This window comes from Hyperolius riggenbachi, chromosome 3, assembly GCF_040937935.1.
Source record: "Hyperolius riggenbachi isolate aHypRig1 chromosome 3, aHypRig1.pri, whole genome shotgun sequence".
Lineage (NCBI taxonomy): Eukaryota > Metazoa > Chordata > Amphibia > Anura > Hyperoliidae > Hyperolius > Hyperolius riggenbachi.
The window spans coordinates 302,279,366-302,295,680 of record NC_090648.1 but is presented as its reverse complement, the minus strand read 5'-3'; the positions used below and the strand labels follow the sequence as shown (position 1 = coordinate 302,295,680).

The 16,315-nt window shown below is 41.7% G+C and overlaps 1 long non-coding RNA gene across 1 annotated transcript in view; it reads right to left on the bottom strand.

Annotated features, from left to right (window-relative positions):
- Window positions 1-508: 508 nt before the first annotated feature.
- The window catches only part of LOC137563738 (uncharacterized), an 89,520-nt gene continuing 73,713 nt past the window's right edge, over window positions 509-16,315 (bottom strand). The window contains exon 3 of the long non-coding RNA XR_011030422.1: window positions 509-621. This is a non-coding gene — a long non-coding RNA (uncharacterized lncRNA). The remainder of the gene's footprint in view (window positions 622-16,315) is intronic.

Below are 16,315 nucleotides of genomic sequence, written 5' to 3'. Positions count from 1 at the left end.
AAGATTAAATGGGGCCATAGGCAAGATAGCACTTTTTGCCCAGCACTGATGGTCATCTAGCTTTTTTTGTTTAATTTGGTGTGCTAGCATCCACCGAGCCCCTAGACTTTCGCTAGGCGCTGGGCAGTCACCTAGAATTGCCTTGTGGATGATCCGGCTCTGCATATTAGGTTACTTCCAATTTTAGTACATTTTCGTAGATATTGTTTCTATTATTGTTTTGGGTTCCAATAAGATCTTTCTATATTCTATATTCAGAGAATTTTGGAGATATAGTTCTATTAAGTTAACCAGTCTCTGACTTGACAAGATAATACCATCAAATCTTTAGAACTTGGTGTTGATGATGGATGTTTCATGAGAATCTAACACTGTGTAGTTATAATAAAACGCTAAATCATGACCTTCAGAAGAAGTAGCCATTCTTTGATACGAAAAGTAAGAATGTGATTTAACGTACAAGGCTGGCGAGAGAAATACAAATTTAATCAAACTTTCATCTGTCAAAATATAATTGCTTTCATGTAAGGTTTGTTCCCCAAGATAGTAGTTTTGAAGAAAAATGGCATCCTGGAACTTGTAGGAATGATCAGTCTTCTGGCTATGGCACCGAGATCATTTCTAGAAAGAAAAAAAATGCAGTTCCTGTAATTTTATTGATACTATAGTAATAAGCTACATTCAATGTGGCATGAATTATGCTTCTAGGTGTGTTGCATGCATTTGCTGAATCTACTAATATATGAGGCATATATAAAATGACAGTATTATGAGAAATAAATCATGCACATGCTTCATAATATTGCTATGCATCGTCTTAATATAGTTTTTTCAAGGATTGCATGAAACATTCTATGCTGACTTACTGCATAAGGGAGAAGTCTGAGTTGTGTGCTAACACTAATATTACATTTGTTAAAATTATTTAAATCTGCTGCAACTACGACTACAGTAGAATCCGCCAAGGGACCAGGAAATATGGTTTACTGTATCAGAATTGGTCATACTTTGTACATTTATACAGACGCATTTGCTGGAACCTGAGGACTGAGTTTACTATAGCCAGAGGTTTACCATACCAGAGTTTGCTATAATTATATTCTACTGTACTACCAATAATAATAATAAATGTCCTCCCTTAGAGTTCCTGCTAGTCACTGATGTTCCTTTTGGGTAAAGAGGTGTCCTCTCCCCTGACATTGCAGTGACTGCACTGAAAAAGCTGCTTGATTCCTCTTCATAGATGACTGATGAGTCCTTTCTAATCAGGGTGTAGAAAATGTAAAAAGTTAATAAGAGTAAATCCTGAGTACACACTAGATGGGTCTTAGCAGAGGAGGCTGGTCTGGACCTCCACTGCTGAGAATCTAGCATGTGTACGGTGGCCCTCAGCCGTCTCCAATGTGTTGATATAAGATACAAAAAGTGAAGTATGGTCTGGTGTTAGTCGAGGAGCAGAATTATGCTGACATCAACAAGCAATGAATGATACAGGTAATACCCTTGGGCTACTTTCACACATGGTGCTGTGCAATTTTCCTGTGGCAGAAAAGTCGTACCACACTCCTATCTCATACACCCTGCAGCAAACTGCTTCAACAGGATAATGTGCCCCCCACTCAGTGACATGCTCCCTGGACAGGAAGTACGCCACTGGTTTTCTGATCTGCGCATGCAAGCTTCACCGCTACCACAACAATCTAAATAGATTATTGTGGTGCCACTGACTCCAGTGCAATCACATGCTGAGTGGCAGATACCGTTCGGCAATGCATTAAAGAGTCTATGTTGCCTCCTCATCATCCAAAGCACTTCCATCACATTGCTTGGGGCCCCCCAAGCAAAGAATGTGCCCCCCCGCCAAGCACAGAATGCTTCATTACCTTATAGGCTAGCATGCATCTCTACAGAATTCTGCCCCAAATTCTTGGCTGAAGCATTGAGTCTCAGCCCCGTAGTCATTAACGTCCCTCAATGTCAACCCGTTGTACGGCTGTCACACCATGTAGTCTGTGACTGGCTCTATGTCGTGCACTACGGCACATTCACTGTTCAAGCTGCATGACTCCTCAATCATGCTCTTGTGGTCAGGAGTGTTCTGCGCATGCACAGTTAAAGTCTTTATGAACTGCACATGTGCAAAATGCTTTCAGCCATGGAAGTGCAATCAATGAAGTGTGCAGCTAGGACAACACAGTGCTTGACCCACCCGTTTTGCAGACTTTAGTTGGGGTGACAGTGGAACAACAGAGGAGATCCAGTGGACATCGAAGGACCTTAAATACTACGGGGGCTTGAGAAAGCCCCAGATAAGTAAAAGTTAACTTTTTTCCCCCGCCTCAGGTTTTCTTTAAAGCAAGCCTGAACTGAAATTAAACTTATGGTGAGCACTAATGATTCAATCTTTTTCATGCAATCTTACCATTTCTATGTATTATAAGGTAACTGCCTAAATTATCCATTCAATATATTCACTCAGTTTAACCTTATACTACATAGATTTGGTAAAATTGGATAAATAAGATTGGATCATTAGTGGCCACTTTAAGTCAACAATATGTGAAACAAAGGTTGATTTAAAAAACTGCTTTATTAGAGCAAAACTCCAGATTTATCTACCCTGTTGCATTTTATGCTGTGCTGAAGACTGAACTTTGATGTGACATCAGTTATGCTGTTTTTTATTTTATTCGAAATAAAGCCTTGACTTATAAAAACAAAACTCAATTGTGTCAGATTTCACAGGTATCACCTACTTCCTCAGACAAATGTATGTTGCAGTCTCAGCGTGTGGGGCTCTGTACTACAACATACAATCATTCATTGTATGTGTAGTTGTACTGATAAAAAAAATATTTTGTAAAGTCTCATATTGTCTTTACAATTTAAGGGCTGAATTTCTAAGACTGTGAATGCACAGCAGACATCTAACTGTGACAAAAAACAATGCATTTTTGATGGAGATGACGTGTGTCAAGGTGGGGATTCAATGAGAGCCCCCAGTCAAATATTGTCAATGACTCTAAAGGGACATAGTTATTGGTGTGTTATGAATGTTGATTTTTATGTGAAGGGGAAGAGTTGAATCTTATGGTGGAAAATGACAATTTCTGTTTTATCCATAATACATTTCAGAAAAAGACGATATGAAAGATAAGCTGCCATTATGACAGCTGGAAATGGGAGAGATTAGTGTAGCCACAGAGCTAGATGTTGTCATCATATAGGTGATACTGAAAGCCAAATAACCTGATAAACTGTGCAAGACCACAGGTGTATATAGAGAAGAGAAGGGGTCCAAGGACGGAGTCTTGCAGCACCTCAACAAAGAAAGTTGGAATTGGAGGAGGAGGTGTGGACTGAGATATATGTTTAGAGATTAGGCTTTGAAGATAAGCTGCTTCTGAAGAAGAGACAGAAGCAGTTTCAAGAGCTTGCAGTTGTGACATACCTTATATACTCGCGTATAAGCCTAATTTTTCAGCACTAAAATTGTGCTGAAAAGTTACCCCCTTGGCTTATATATGAGTCAGTGGAGCAGAATGGATGGTGAAGCAGCTGGCTCTGTGTCCGTGTCCCCCATCCCCTGCCACATGGTGTTCAGAGTGCACTGCTCAAGACTACGTGTGTCCCATGGCTTGTGGAGGGGATCGTGCAAGCAACATGTCAGCGGTGCAATGATCAGGGATTCTTCCTATGTGGCAATCGCTGTGTCTCATATCTATGACACCATCTAGTGGCATCTTGAGACACATCTGTATCATTCTTGGGGCACATCTGGCTATGGGGAGGGGGCTAACTTGTACTGGGGGCACATCTGGCTACTGTGAAGGGGCTTATACGTGAGTCAATCACTTTTTCCTGGTTTCTGAGGAAAAGTGGGTACCTTGGCTTATACACGGATCGGCTTATTTACGAGTATACAGGACTGTAGGTTCGTTCTTAACCTGAATCTGTTCCTAAGTCAGAACATTGTGCTATCTCTGTCCCCTGTACCTCCTCTGTGCCCCCCTGTGCCTCCAGTGTCCCCCTCTGTGTCACCTCTGCCCTTTGTACCTGCTTATACATGTTTAATAAAAGCCATTTTTTCTTCGATTTTTTCCAATTTGAAAAAAAAATGTTTGACTTGCTCCCATGGAAGCAGAGAATCCATGCAGTTCGTTTCGGCGGGTCGATCGTAATTCGGGCGTTCATATAGTCGGGGACTACCTGTATACGGTACTCAGGCAGTCCATAATAAATAGTGTTATTTAACTCACCTTTCGGTTTTTTTCCAATTGTAAATATCTCACAACACTCTTATTTCAATTCTTTAAAACTACAAGTTCATTTTGTACCTATTTGTAATTATTGCTGATTTTTTTTTCTTTTGTTTTTAGACTTCAAATTTTAACCTATATCGGAATAAACACCAAAAGCTTAGTTCAAATATCCATTGGTCCACTGGGACCTCTCATTGCCAAATATACACATTTCATAGATCTACTGTAGAAAACAGATTTGATCTGTTGTGCTGAAAGCAGTTCAGAGTCAGAGTAAAAAACAGGAAAGGAAAAAATGAAACTGAAAGGTTAAAAAAAGACAAAATTTGTTCAGGAATTTAGAGGAACTAGAAAACATTTTTCACTAAAGATATAAAATATGAATAATGTAAAATTTGATATTTCACTATGCATGCTCAAACAAATAACTTGTACATGATTCTGTGAATCAAAATGAAAAACTTATGTGACCTCCAACTAAGAAATATTCAGCTCTGCAAATGAAACTATGATGTGGCTCCACGCTTCACATCTGCCAAGCAAATTATACATAAATCTACAAACGATCTACAAAGAATGTTGAGACAGAAGGCGTAGAGAAGACAGAAGAGACAGGAGATTGTGTATGATCAAGGGAAATATCTGAATGATCCATAGCCCACTCTCACATGTCGGCATTAAACCATCAGATCCCAATATCACGTGTACCAGTCAAATCAGCCCAAATGTTTTAACAGCTGTTTTTCTCTGTCTGCAGAGCTAATTTCTTTCTGATGGGTGGGTTTAACATCTCCCCAAACCAGCAGGGATTGTTCAGGGTAGGAACACACTAGGCAGAAATGCTAGCGTTGCGTAAATCGCTAGCGTTAATGCGTATAATGCAAGTCAATGGGCCGCATGAAAATACGCATGTGTTTTCGTTCTGCAACCTGCTTTTTAAACCCACTGGTCTTAATGCGTATTTTTCCAAAACGCATCTAAAACACACATAATGAAAGTCAATGCGAAACCGTAAACGCATTAACACGCACACAAAATGCATGTGCAGGAAAAAATACAAAACGCACAGAAAACACAAGTAAAACGCACTAAAAATGCACAAACACATATACAGCAAAACGCTACCATGACGCTACCTTTCCCGCACTGCCTGGTGTGTTCCTACCACTCAGAGAATTTCATTCCTCACTTACATAACTGTATTTATTAGAAACTAATTGCACAAGTCATTTTCTCTATGCCTATGTTTAAATCGGTAATCCTCATAAAAAGAAAACTTTCAAACTTGTACAAGAGCAAGATTTTTGAGTCAGTTGGGCAACTTTTTCTCATTAGAACTAGTTTAAGTGCCCAAACATTTTATTCTGAAGGCCGCACAAGCAATTTATAGAGAAGGTAATTACAGAAACAATCACGACAGAATTACAGAGAAACAAAATTTTTCTTTTCATAATATATTATTCCTTTCTTCTTCTCCTTCTGCTTTAATGGAGTTCAGAAGGCTTCAGTCACACGTCATCCTCACAGGCCTGTAGAGTAATATTCATCAAATCATCACAGATTAAAGGTTCATAGTTGAGTTGTAAATTGTCACCACTGTCTAGCTTGTTGCCTAATTTCTTGGATTAACCTTGGGTTGAACGACAACATGAAAGAGCTCTTTTTTTCTGCATGCTTCTTAACACCAGCTATGTAAAGGCAAGTTGTCATCACTCTTGCATCTTATTCTAAGCCTTTTAAAATGTGAAATATAAAAACTGGGTTACAAAATCATGGCTAGACGTAGAAAATCGTTAAAAAATATTAGGGGTTTAGCTAAAGAACACTAAAGCCCACCACAAACTGGCAGACTTTCTCCCAACGTGCCCAAAAGATAGATCCCTCGCTGATTGATGTTTGATCAGAGAGGGATCTATCATTGCCATATGCTGCACACTGATTTTTAATAGATTTCAGCATGAAATATATTGAAAATCAATTAACTGCAGCTCCCCCAGGTGTCCCCCCTAATGCTACTTTCCCTGGAGCCCTATATAGAGGATTAGCACAGCAAAGCACTTTCACTTACCTCTCCAGCTAGTGCGCCCCTTCCTCTGTGATGCCATCATCTCCCTGTGTCCATACTCCATAGTGACCCAGTGGCATGGACTCACTCACGTAGTACACCGCCAGTTGATGGGGGTCACTACAGCCACCAGGGGATGTCGGCAACACAGAGAAGGGAGTGCGCCAGTTGGAGAGGGGAGTGTTAATGCACTTTGCTGTGCTTATAATCTGCATGAGAGCCTGGGGGGAGTAGCATTAGCAGGAGGGATGTGTCACTAATTTTGGGTCCCCCCCAAGCCCGCATAGATATCACCATACCCACGTTTGACCTGCAAAGAACCATCACTTTTTGTACGTAGATGCAGGTACTTGTGAGCACAGAGCTTAAAGACTACGTCCAGTGTAAAGTAGAGAGCCAGCACTGTAAGGCTCTCTGTTATTGCTGCAAGGATCGGCAGATGTTAGGATGAATTACTCTCCCTCTGGTTCATTAGTTAATTCATGAACAAAACTTTACCCCCCCTCCCCCTTCTCTGCAAAGCTGCTGTGGTGTGTTTTTTTAAGTCTACCAAAGCTTTATGGCCACCACACCTGCTTGCCACGGCCTGCCCCAGCTTGGCAGCTGCAGCCTATTTGGTGGCTGCCAAGCTAGGGCAGGCTGCAGTAACAAGGGAAGGGTTTGAACCTATTCCAGCATGCTACTGTTCTTTGTTCTCATATTGGGGAGAATCCCTCATCTTCCTCTGTCAGTGACACCAGTGAGCACTTACAGACCATGTGGATCCAATGTGAGACCAGAATACAACTGAGAAACTGGGAAAGGAAGAAAAAGCAGCAATGAAGATCTGACAGGGCTTCCACCTACTTCCAGGTCTTCAGATGGATTTTTATTGCTCTCTTTCCATCTCTATTGAAGCAAGCTCCCAGCTTCCTGTGAGGATCTAAAGTGATCCAGAAATGAAATGTAGTCTCACAAAGAATGAATTTTTTGGTTAAAGCAATCTATGCTTGAAGAGGATTTCATTTTTATAGATTTCTGTTAAATTTGATGTATTCATCAAATCTGCCCACTATTCAATTAAAATACCGCATAGTGTATCCCTATGGTACCTTTATACTGTAATTTGGTGGAAACTATGATTTAAAGAAATCACAAATTATCCTCAAAGTTTTTTTTTTACTCAACTCATCTCACCATGGCCCATATGCAATTCAGTTTTTCTCCTGAATTTTCTCCTTGGTGATATTTTCATACTTTGCCAATAAAATGCCTTTAAAGTTACCAGCCAGCAAGAAAGTGATGGAAATTATTTTAATAGTACTTTTTCACCTACTTTTTTGGTACTTTTTCAATGACAAAATGCTGAAGTTATTTTTAAAAAGGTTGATAAATTATCTCGTAGAAGAAAAAATAAGGTGAATAAGTGAATTGCATATGGGCCCAAATGTCTAAATTTTTTTTACAAATCATTCTTTAAAATAGGCAATGCATGAAGAGGATGCAAATAGCTTTGAGATACAGAAAAGGAAGCTAAGAAAATGAAAGGGCCATGGAGCAAATTCATCCTATATATTTGCTGACATAAGATGAGAGATTAATTGCAACAGGTCAAAGAGTTAAGGATGAAACTCAGAGGATAGAATAAAGATTTTTGAAATGCCGAACAGGATTTAAATACTTTCCAGGTGTATGAAGGCTGTCTCATGTCAGATATTAATAATTCGTGGGAATAAACTGAAAGGGATAAGCCTTTAGAGAAGTTAAACGTAAATTTTCTGGTATACAAATTCCACATAGAAAAACATTTATAGCTATACTTTTATTTACTGTATGCACTGTTCTGTTAATCATTTTGGAGTAGCATGGGCCTACCACAACTGTCACAAGAGTTTTACTTTTTCCTCAAGGCCCCTTCATGATAAAGCACATCTGTAATCATATATATACCCCCCCCCCCCCCCCCCCCCCCAGTGGTGCCTGATTAAACCACAGTGAGAGACTATTATCCAAAGTTTTAGGACCTAATGGTATATTTTTTTTAGAACAAAATGGACATGGTATTTCTGGAAACAGAAATATAATCATTTCAGTTGACCATTGAACAGTTTACCTCCTTTGAGGTCTAGCTCAGGCAGTTAAAGAGGAACTGTCGCAAAAATCTTAACATTTAAAACACATACAAATAAGAATTACATTTTTTCCAGGGTAAAATAAGCCATACATTACTTGTCTCCTATGTTGCTGTCACTTACAGTAGGTAGTAGAAATCTGACATTACCGGCAGGTTTTGGGTTAGTCCATCTCTTCATGGGGGATACTCAGCATGGCCTTTATGCTTTGTAAAGACATTCCCTGAAAAAGATTTATACAAAGATGCCGGCTAGCCTCCCTGCTCGCTGCACACTTTTTTGCCAGTTGGTTGGAGCAACTGCCATTCACTAAGTGCTTTTAAAAATATAGAAAACCCTGAGAACCTCCCATGAGAAGATGGGCTAGTCCAAAATCTGTTGGTAATGTCAGATTTCTACTACTTACTGTAAGTGACAGCAACATAGGAGAAAAGTAATTTATGGCTCATTTTACTCTGGAAGAAACATACTTCTTATTTGAATATGTTTACATGTATTTTAAATTTCAAGATTTTCACGACAGGTCCTTTAACCACTTGAGGACCGTGGGCTTTACCCCCCTTAAAGACCAGGCACTTTTTTTCCATTCAGACCACTGCAGCTTTCACGGTTTATTGCTCGCTCATACAACCTACCACCTAAATGAATTTTGCCTCCTTTTCTTGTCACTAATACAGCTTTCTTTTGGTGCTATTTGATTGCTGCTGCGATTTTTACTTTTTATTATATTCATCAAAAAAGACATGAATTTTGTCAAAAAAATGATTTTTTTAACTTTCTGTGCTGACATTTTTCAAATAAAGTAAAATTTCTGTATACATGCAGCACAAAAAATGTGGAAAAACATGTTTTTGATAAAAAAAAAAAACATTCAGCCTATATTTATTGGTTTGGGTAAAAGTTATAGCGTTTACAAACTATGGTGCAAAAAGTGAATTTTCCCATTTTCCAACATCTCTGACTTTTCTGAACACCTGACATGTTTCATGAGGGGCTAGAATTCCAGGATAGTATAAATACCCCCCAAATGACCCCATTTTGGAAAGAAGACATCCCAAAGTATTCACTGAGAGGCATAGTGAGTTCATAGAAGATATTATTTTTTGTCACAAGTAAGCGAAAAATGACACTTTGTGACAAAAAAAAAAGTTTCCATTTCTTCTAACTTGCGACAAATAAAATGAAATCTGCCACGGACTCACCATGCCCCTCTCTGAATACCTTGAAGTGTCTACTTTCCAAAATGGGGTCATTTGTGGGGTATGTTCACTGTCCTGACATTTTGGGGGGTGCTAAATTGTAAGCACCCCTGTAAAGCCTAAAGGTGCTCATTGGACTTTGAGCCCCTTAGCGCAGTTAGGCTGCAAAAGAGTGCCACACATGTGGTATTGCCGTACTCACCAGAAGTAGTATAATGTGTTTTGGGGTGTATTTTTACACATACCCATGCTGGGTGGGAGAAATATCTCTGTAAATGACAATTGTTTGATTTTTTTTTACACTCAATTGTCCATTTACAGAGATATTTCTCCCACTCAGCATGGGTATGTGTAAAAATACACCCCAAAACACATTATACTACTTCTCCTGAGTACGGCAATACCACATTTGTGGCACTTTTTTGCACCCTAACTGCCCTAAGGGGCCCAAAGTCCAATGAGTACCTTTAGGATTTCACAGGTCATTTTTGTTTCAAGACTACTCCTCACGGTTTAGGGCCCCTAAAATGCCAGGGCAGTATAGGAACCCCACTAATGACCCCATTTTAGAAAGAAGACACCCCAAGGTATTCCGTTTGGAGTATGGTGAGTTCATAGAAGATTTTATTTTTTTGTCACAAGTTAGCGGAAATTGATTTTAATTATTTTTTTCACAAAGTGTCATTTTCCGCTAACTTGTGACAAAAAATAAAATCTTCTATGAACTCACCATACTCCTAACGGAATACCTTTGGGTGTCTTCTTTCTAGAATGGGGTAATTTGTGGGGTTCCTATACTGCCCTGGCATTTTAGGGGCCCTAAACCGTGAGGAGTAGTCTTGAAATTAAATGTCGCAAAATGACCTGTGAAATCCTAAAGGTACTCATTGGACTTTGGGCCCCTTAGCGTACTTAGGGTGTAAAAAAGTGCCACATATGTGGTACCGCTGTACTCAGGAGAAGTAGGTGGGAGAAATATCTCTGTAAATGACAATTGTTTGATTTTTTTTACACACAATTGTCCATTTACAGAGAGATTTCTCCCACCCAGCATGGGTATGTGTAAAAATACACCCCAAAACACATTATACTACTTTTCCTGAGTACGGCGGTACCACATGTGTGACACTTTTTTGCAGCCTAGGTGCGCTAAGGGGCCCAACGTCCTATTCACAGGTCATTTTGAGGCATTTGTTTTCTCGACTACTCCTCACGGTTTAGGGCCCCTAAAATGCCAGGGCAGTATAGGGACCCCACAAGTGACCCCATTTTAGAAATAAGACACCCCAAGGTATTCCGTTAGGTGTATGGCGAATTCATAGAAGATTTTATTTTTTGTCACAAGTTAGTTAAAAATGACACTTTGTGAAAAAAAACAATAAAAATCAATTTCTGCTAACTTTTGACAAAAAATAAAATCTTCTATGTACTTGTCATACACCTAACAGAATACCTTGGCGTGTCTTTTTTCTAAAATGGGGTCACTTGTGGGGTTCCTATACCGCCCTGGCATTTTACGGGCCCAAAACCGTGAGTAGTCTGGAAACCAAATGTCTCAAAATGACTGTTCAGGGGTATAAGCATCTGCAAATTTTGATGTCAGGTGGTCTATGAGGGGGCGAATTTTGTGGAACCGGTCATAATCAGGGTGGCCTTTTAGATGACAGGTTGTATTGGGCCTGATCTGATGGATAGGAGTGCTAGGGGGGTGACAGGAGGTGATAGATGGGTGTCTCAGGGGGTGGTTAGAGGGGAAAATAGATGCAATCAATGCACTGGGGAGGTGATCGGAAGGGGGTCTGAGGGGGATCTGAGGGTTTGGCCGTGTGATCAGGAGCCCACACGGGGCAAATTAGGGCCTGATCTGATGGGTAGGTGTGCTAGGGGGTGACAGGAGGTGATTGATGGGTGTCTCAAGGTGTGATTAGAGGGGGGAATAGATGCAAGCAATGCACTGGCGAGGTGATCAGGGCTGGGGTCTGAGGGCGTTCTGAGGGTGTGGGCGGGTGATTGAGTGCCCTAGGGGCAGATAGGGGTCTAATCTGATAGGTAGCAGTGACAGTGGGTGATTGATGGGTAATTAGTGGGTGTTTAGGGTAGAGAACAGATGTAAACACTGCACTTGGGAGGTGATCTGGCGTCGGATCTGCGGGCGATCTATTGATGTGGGTGGGTGATCAGATTGCCCGCAAGGGGCAGGTTAGGGGCTGATTGATGGGTGGCAGTGACAGGGGGTGATTGATGGGTGATTGATGGGTGATTGACAGGTGATCAGGGGGATAGATGCATACAGTACACAGGGGGGGGGGTCTGGGGAGAGTCTGAGGGGTGGGGGGGGTGATCAGGAGGGAGCAGGGGGCAGTTTAGAGCATAAAAAAAATTGCGTTGACAGATAGTGACAGGGAGTGATTGATGGGTGATTAAGGGGGTGATTGGGTGCAAACAGGGGTCTGGGGGGTGGGCAGGGGGGGGGTCTGAGGGGTGCTGTGGGTGATCAGGGGGCAGGGGGGGGGGAAATCAGTGTGCTTGGGTGCGACATAGGGTGGCTGCAGCCTGCCCTGGTGGTCCCTCGGACACTGGGACCACCAGGGCAGGAGGCAGCCTGTATAATACACTTTGTATACAATACAAAGTGTATTATACACTTTGTATGCGGCGATCCGGGTGCTAGTAACCCGCCGTCGCTTCCAAACGGCCGGCTGGTTACAGCGCGAGGTGGGCGGAGCCAGTCCTGGCCGGCTGATCGCGTCACGAATGACGCGATCGCGCCGCCCATGCCCGTAAAAGAACCGCCGCCATTTGTCTATACGGCGGTCCTTGCGGGGTCCACTTCCCGGCCGCCAATTGTATATACAGCGGTCGGGAAGTGGTTGAAGTAAATTTTTTGAGCATGATGTACAGAGTCTTTGCCTCTAATTTAATAAACGTATCTGCTGGGTTCCAGGGGTCACCAATCTCCTATTACACACTCTCATTATCACCTTTCTTGACTGTTGCAACAATAGAATGGATAGTGACCCCCATGCAGGTAACAAGAGAGGACGATGTCACCAGTAGCGTAGCATTAGTGGCGAGGGTCGTGGGGGGGGGGGGGGTCTCATGCAGAGCGTGACAATGGAAGTGGCATACATTACCTGTCAGCAGAGTGAGTGACATGTCCTCTTCACTGCTCTCTTCAGCCGTGCTATATGGTGTAACTTCTTGTGGAGACCAGTGGCGTAGCAATAGAGGGTGCAGAGGTTGCGACCACAACCAAACTGCAAACAAACTGTGATGCGAGTAGTATCTACTGTTTCTATGGCAAGGGGAGGAGGGACAAGAGGGCCACACATAATAGGGCGGCTTCAAACAAGTGAGGTAAGCACAACAACAATGCACTAAGGCACTTAGCACCCTAATGGGACCCCTGTACAGATGCAAGATTTTCAAACAATTTCTGTGTATGAGGCTTAAAGGAATCCAAACAACTATTTATCAAAATATATAAAACTAATTGCTTCCTAAGGGAGGTTCATAAATGGAATGTGCTATGGTAAGGGGGGGACTGGCTGGCTTACCTTCAGGAGGCTACTCTCTAGCCCCCCGTCTTTATGCTGGCATCAATCTTCTCCAGGGAGACCTGCAGGTGCCACACTGTATGCTGAAGCGGTAGTCCTTATTGAGAGTACATCTTCTGGCTGGGAGGTGTACTCACATCAACGGATTACATTTCCCAGCGTGCAGTGTGGGCCCCTTGGAGAACATGGATGCCAAAATAAAGATTAGGGGGCTAGGGAGCAGCCCTCCACCGCTAAGTAATGCCCCCCCCCCCCTTGCCATGGTACATTCCATGTACGAATCACCCTTAGGGGAGTTTGTATTATACATTCTGATAACTATGTTCTTGGATTCCTTTAAAGGGAACCTTAACTGAGAGTGATATGGATGTTTCCTGTTAAACAATACCAGTTGCCTGGCAGTCCAGCTGATCTCTGTGGCTGCAATAGTGGCTGAATCACACCCTGAAACAAGCATGCAGCTAATCCAGTCTGACTTCAGTCAGAGCACCTGATCTGCATGCTTGTTCAGGGGCTGTGGCTAAAAGTATTAGAGACACAGGATCAGCAGGCGATTCAGGCAACTGGTATTATTTTAAAAGGAAAAATCCATATCCTTCTCAGTTTAGGTTCCCTTTAAGGAAGATGTCACAATAATCAAGCATAACATGTGTGTCATTGGTATAAGTGTAGTATGTAAACTGCACATATTGTTGTCTTGAATTATAAGTCCCACCTTAGTATCTCTTAAGCTATGTACTCACCACCCAACAGGTCCAGCAATATCCCCTTGATGACCGTTGTTCAGTGACGCCTCTTCCTGCCGGTGGGTATGCACAACGTCATGTGACTTACACAGCGGGCGCAAACGAGACTTCAAGCAATCGCAATCTTAAAGATCTGATCCGTTGTGATGGTTGTTATTGCTGTGCGACACTAATCGACATTAGTGTGATCGTGCGTCTGTACCCACGTCACGATATCATGGAAATGACCTCTTGGCTCTAAAAAAAACTGCAGGTCGTCGGGAAAATTGTGACGTGGGTACATAGCTTCATCCCTTTCTGTTCACAGATTTCTTAATTCATTTGTACATAACCAGAAACACTTTGATTCTTGAAAATGTCGGCCCCAGTGATTTCTTCAGTAGGCATTTTTAATCTTTTACTACAAAGAATGCTATCCAAAGAAGTTTATGGTAAGAGACCCCTGGAGATCAAGGCCCAAGGTGCAGGCTTTGCAAATCCACCCAGGCATTCCAGCAGCAGCTCTGCCTTTGATTGATCTACACGGAATACCGTAGTTCTTTATTTTCCTGCAGTTCAAGAAAATGTGTGTTGCTAATGCAGCAGCTTTATTACATATCTCATTCCCGGACCTTACAGTTGCATCTGTGGTGAAAATAATTTGGCTTTAAATGCATCATATACACATCTGTGTTACAACAATCCAGCAATTTAACGTGGACATCTACAACGGGGTATGATATATAGACTGTAATACAAATAGAACCCTCAGATTAAAACAAATATCTTTTTTTTTCAGATTAAACCACAACAGCTAAAATCATACATAACCAGTTCAGTGAAGCGACAGGACCACCCAGGTTGAAAGTAGTTCTTTTAACATTTGTGCGAGTCTGCAGAACTATTTTGGCTTAATGCTAGCTTAATATTTTTATAGTGCTAACACGTCTGCTTAATCAGCCAAGATTTCCTCAAATGTTTACTTAATCGCACAAAAAGAAGGTGAGTTTATTCCTACTTGAGGCTTATAGCTCTGACTAGTGTTTCACTCTTTTGTATAAATGAATATGACACCTGAACAATAGAATCCCATTAGCAGTGTCTGTGCTTTTATTTAACATCAGGTGTGACATAGTTTTCCAGTGATGTCTTCCTATTATGCTTCATTTCCAGCCATTGTTGCTTCTAAGGAAGTGAAAATCGGTCTTCTGTCTTGAAACAATGAGGAGGTGTATGCCAATTATCTTTGCCATTATCTTATTACGCAAATACAAATTATCCAGTGTTTATCGACTTACAAAAGTCAATTTATCACTCAACTTCCCTGATTCTTATTTTACTGCAAAATAGAGGCACTAGAGAAAAATAAACACCCAATAACTTTAAAGTGATTTTTCACCTTGATTAAAGTGTACCTGACCCAAAGCCGAAGTCCGGGTCAAACAGGAAATACTTACCAAAAAAAAGGGAAGCCTACTGCGCAGGCGTGGCCTTTCTTCCGCAAGAGCAGCATGGCGGTGCTTGTGTTTGAAGAGGAGTGTGGCCTTAATCAGCTGGCTGGTCCCAGCGGCCGGCGTCAGGAGCAAGGAGGACCCGAAAAGCCTCTGCAGTGTTCCACAATACTGTCCTCAAGGCTCACCAACAGTGTATGTTTTGCAGAAGACCTCAAACAGTCACAGATGGGGTAATTAGTGTCTTAGCAGTGCTGATTGACTACCTCTGAGGATTTCCACAAAACATGCACTGTTAGTGGGCCTTGATGACAGGGTTGGGGAGGTCTACTCTGTAGGATCCAGAAGCTTCTTTCTTCTTAGGTAAGTATTTCCTTTTTGACTCGCGCTTTGGCTCGGGTTCACTTTAAAAAAAAATCACTTGGTATCAGCCCTGTTATAATGTATCCCCATAAGATAAAACATACATGACCTGACTTGCCACCAATGCATGGTGTCTGGCCTCCCCTGAGGTATAGCACCTTTCAATACATGCATCTCTTACAGGGACTCTGAGGAAGGAGCATATGTCAATACACCCCTTCCAGGTCTGGTCCTACACACATAGCTGCCTAGGGGTGTGGCATCATAATGGCATCACAGTATATTTTTTTGTACAGACAATATATTTAGAAGAAGGGTGTAGACTCTTGTGGACAGGCGCTTAGTCTCGGTTCTGGGCAGGCACTGTTTATCACTGGCAGGCTGCAAGACAAGTAGTGTATACCATTTTTTAGGTGTACATTATGGGAGGTATTGGTGCCCACTGCCCAGCGATATCGCCACAGAAATGAAGAACACCAGAATCAATCAATGGTAGAATTTGAAAAGTTTTGAATAACATATAATTCAGCACAAAGGTCTCTTGGACTGGGCTCAAGCCACATCCTTTTTAATAGTGTTGAT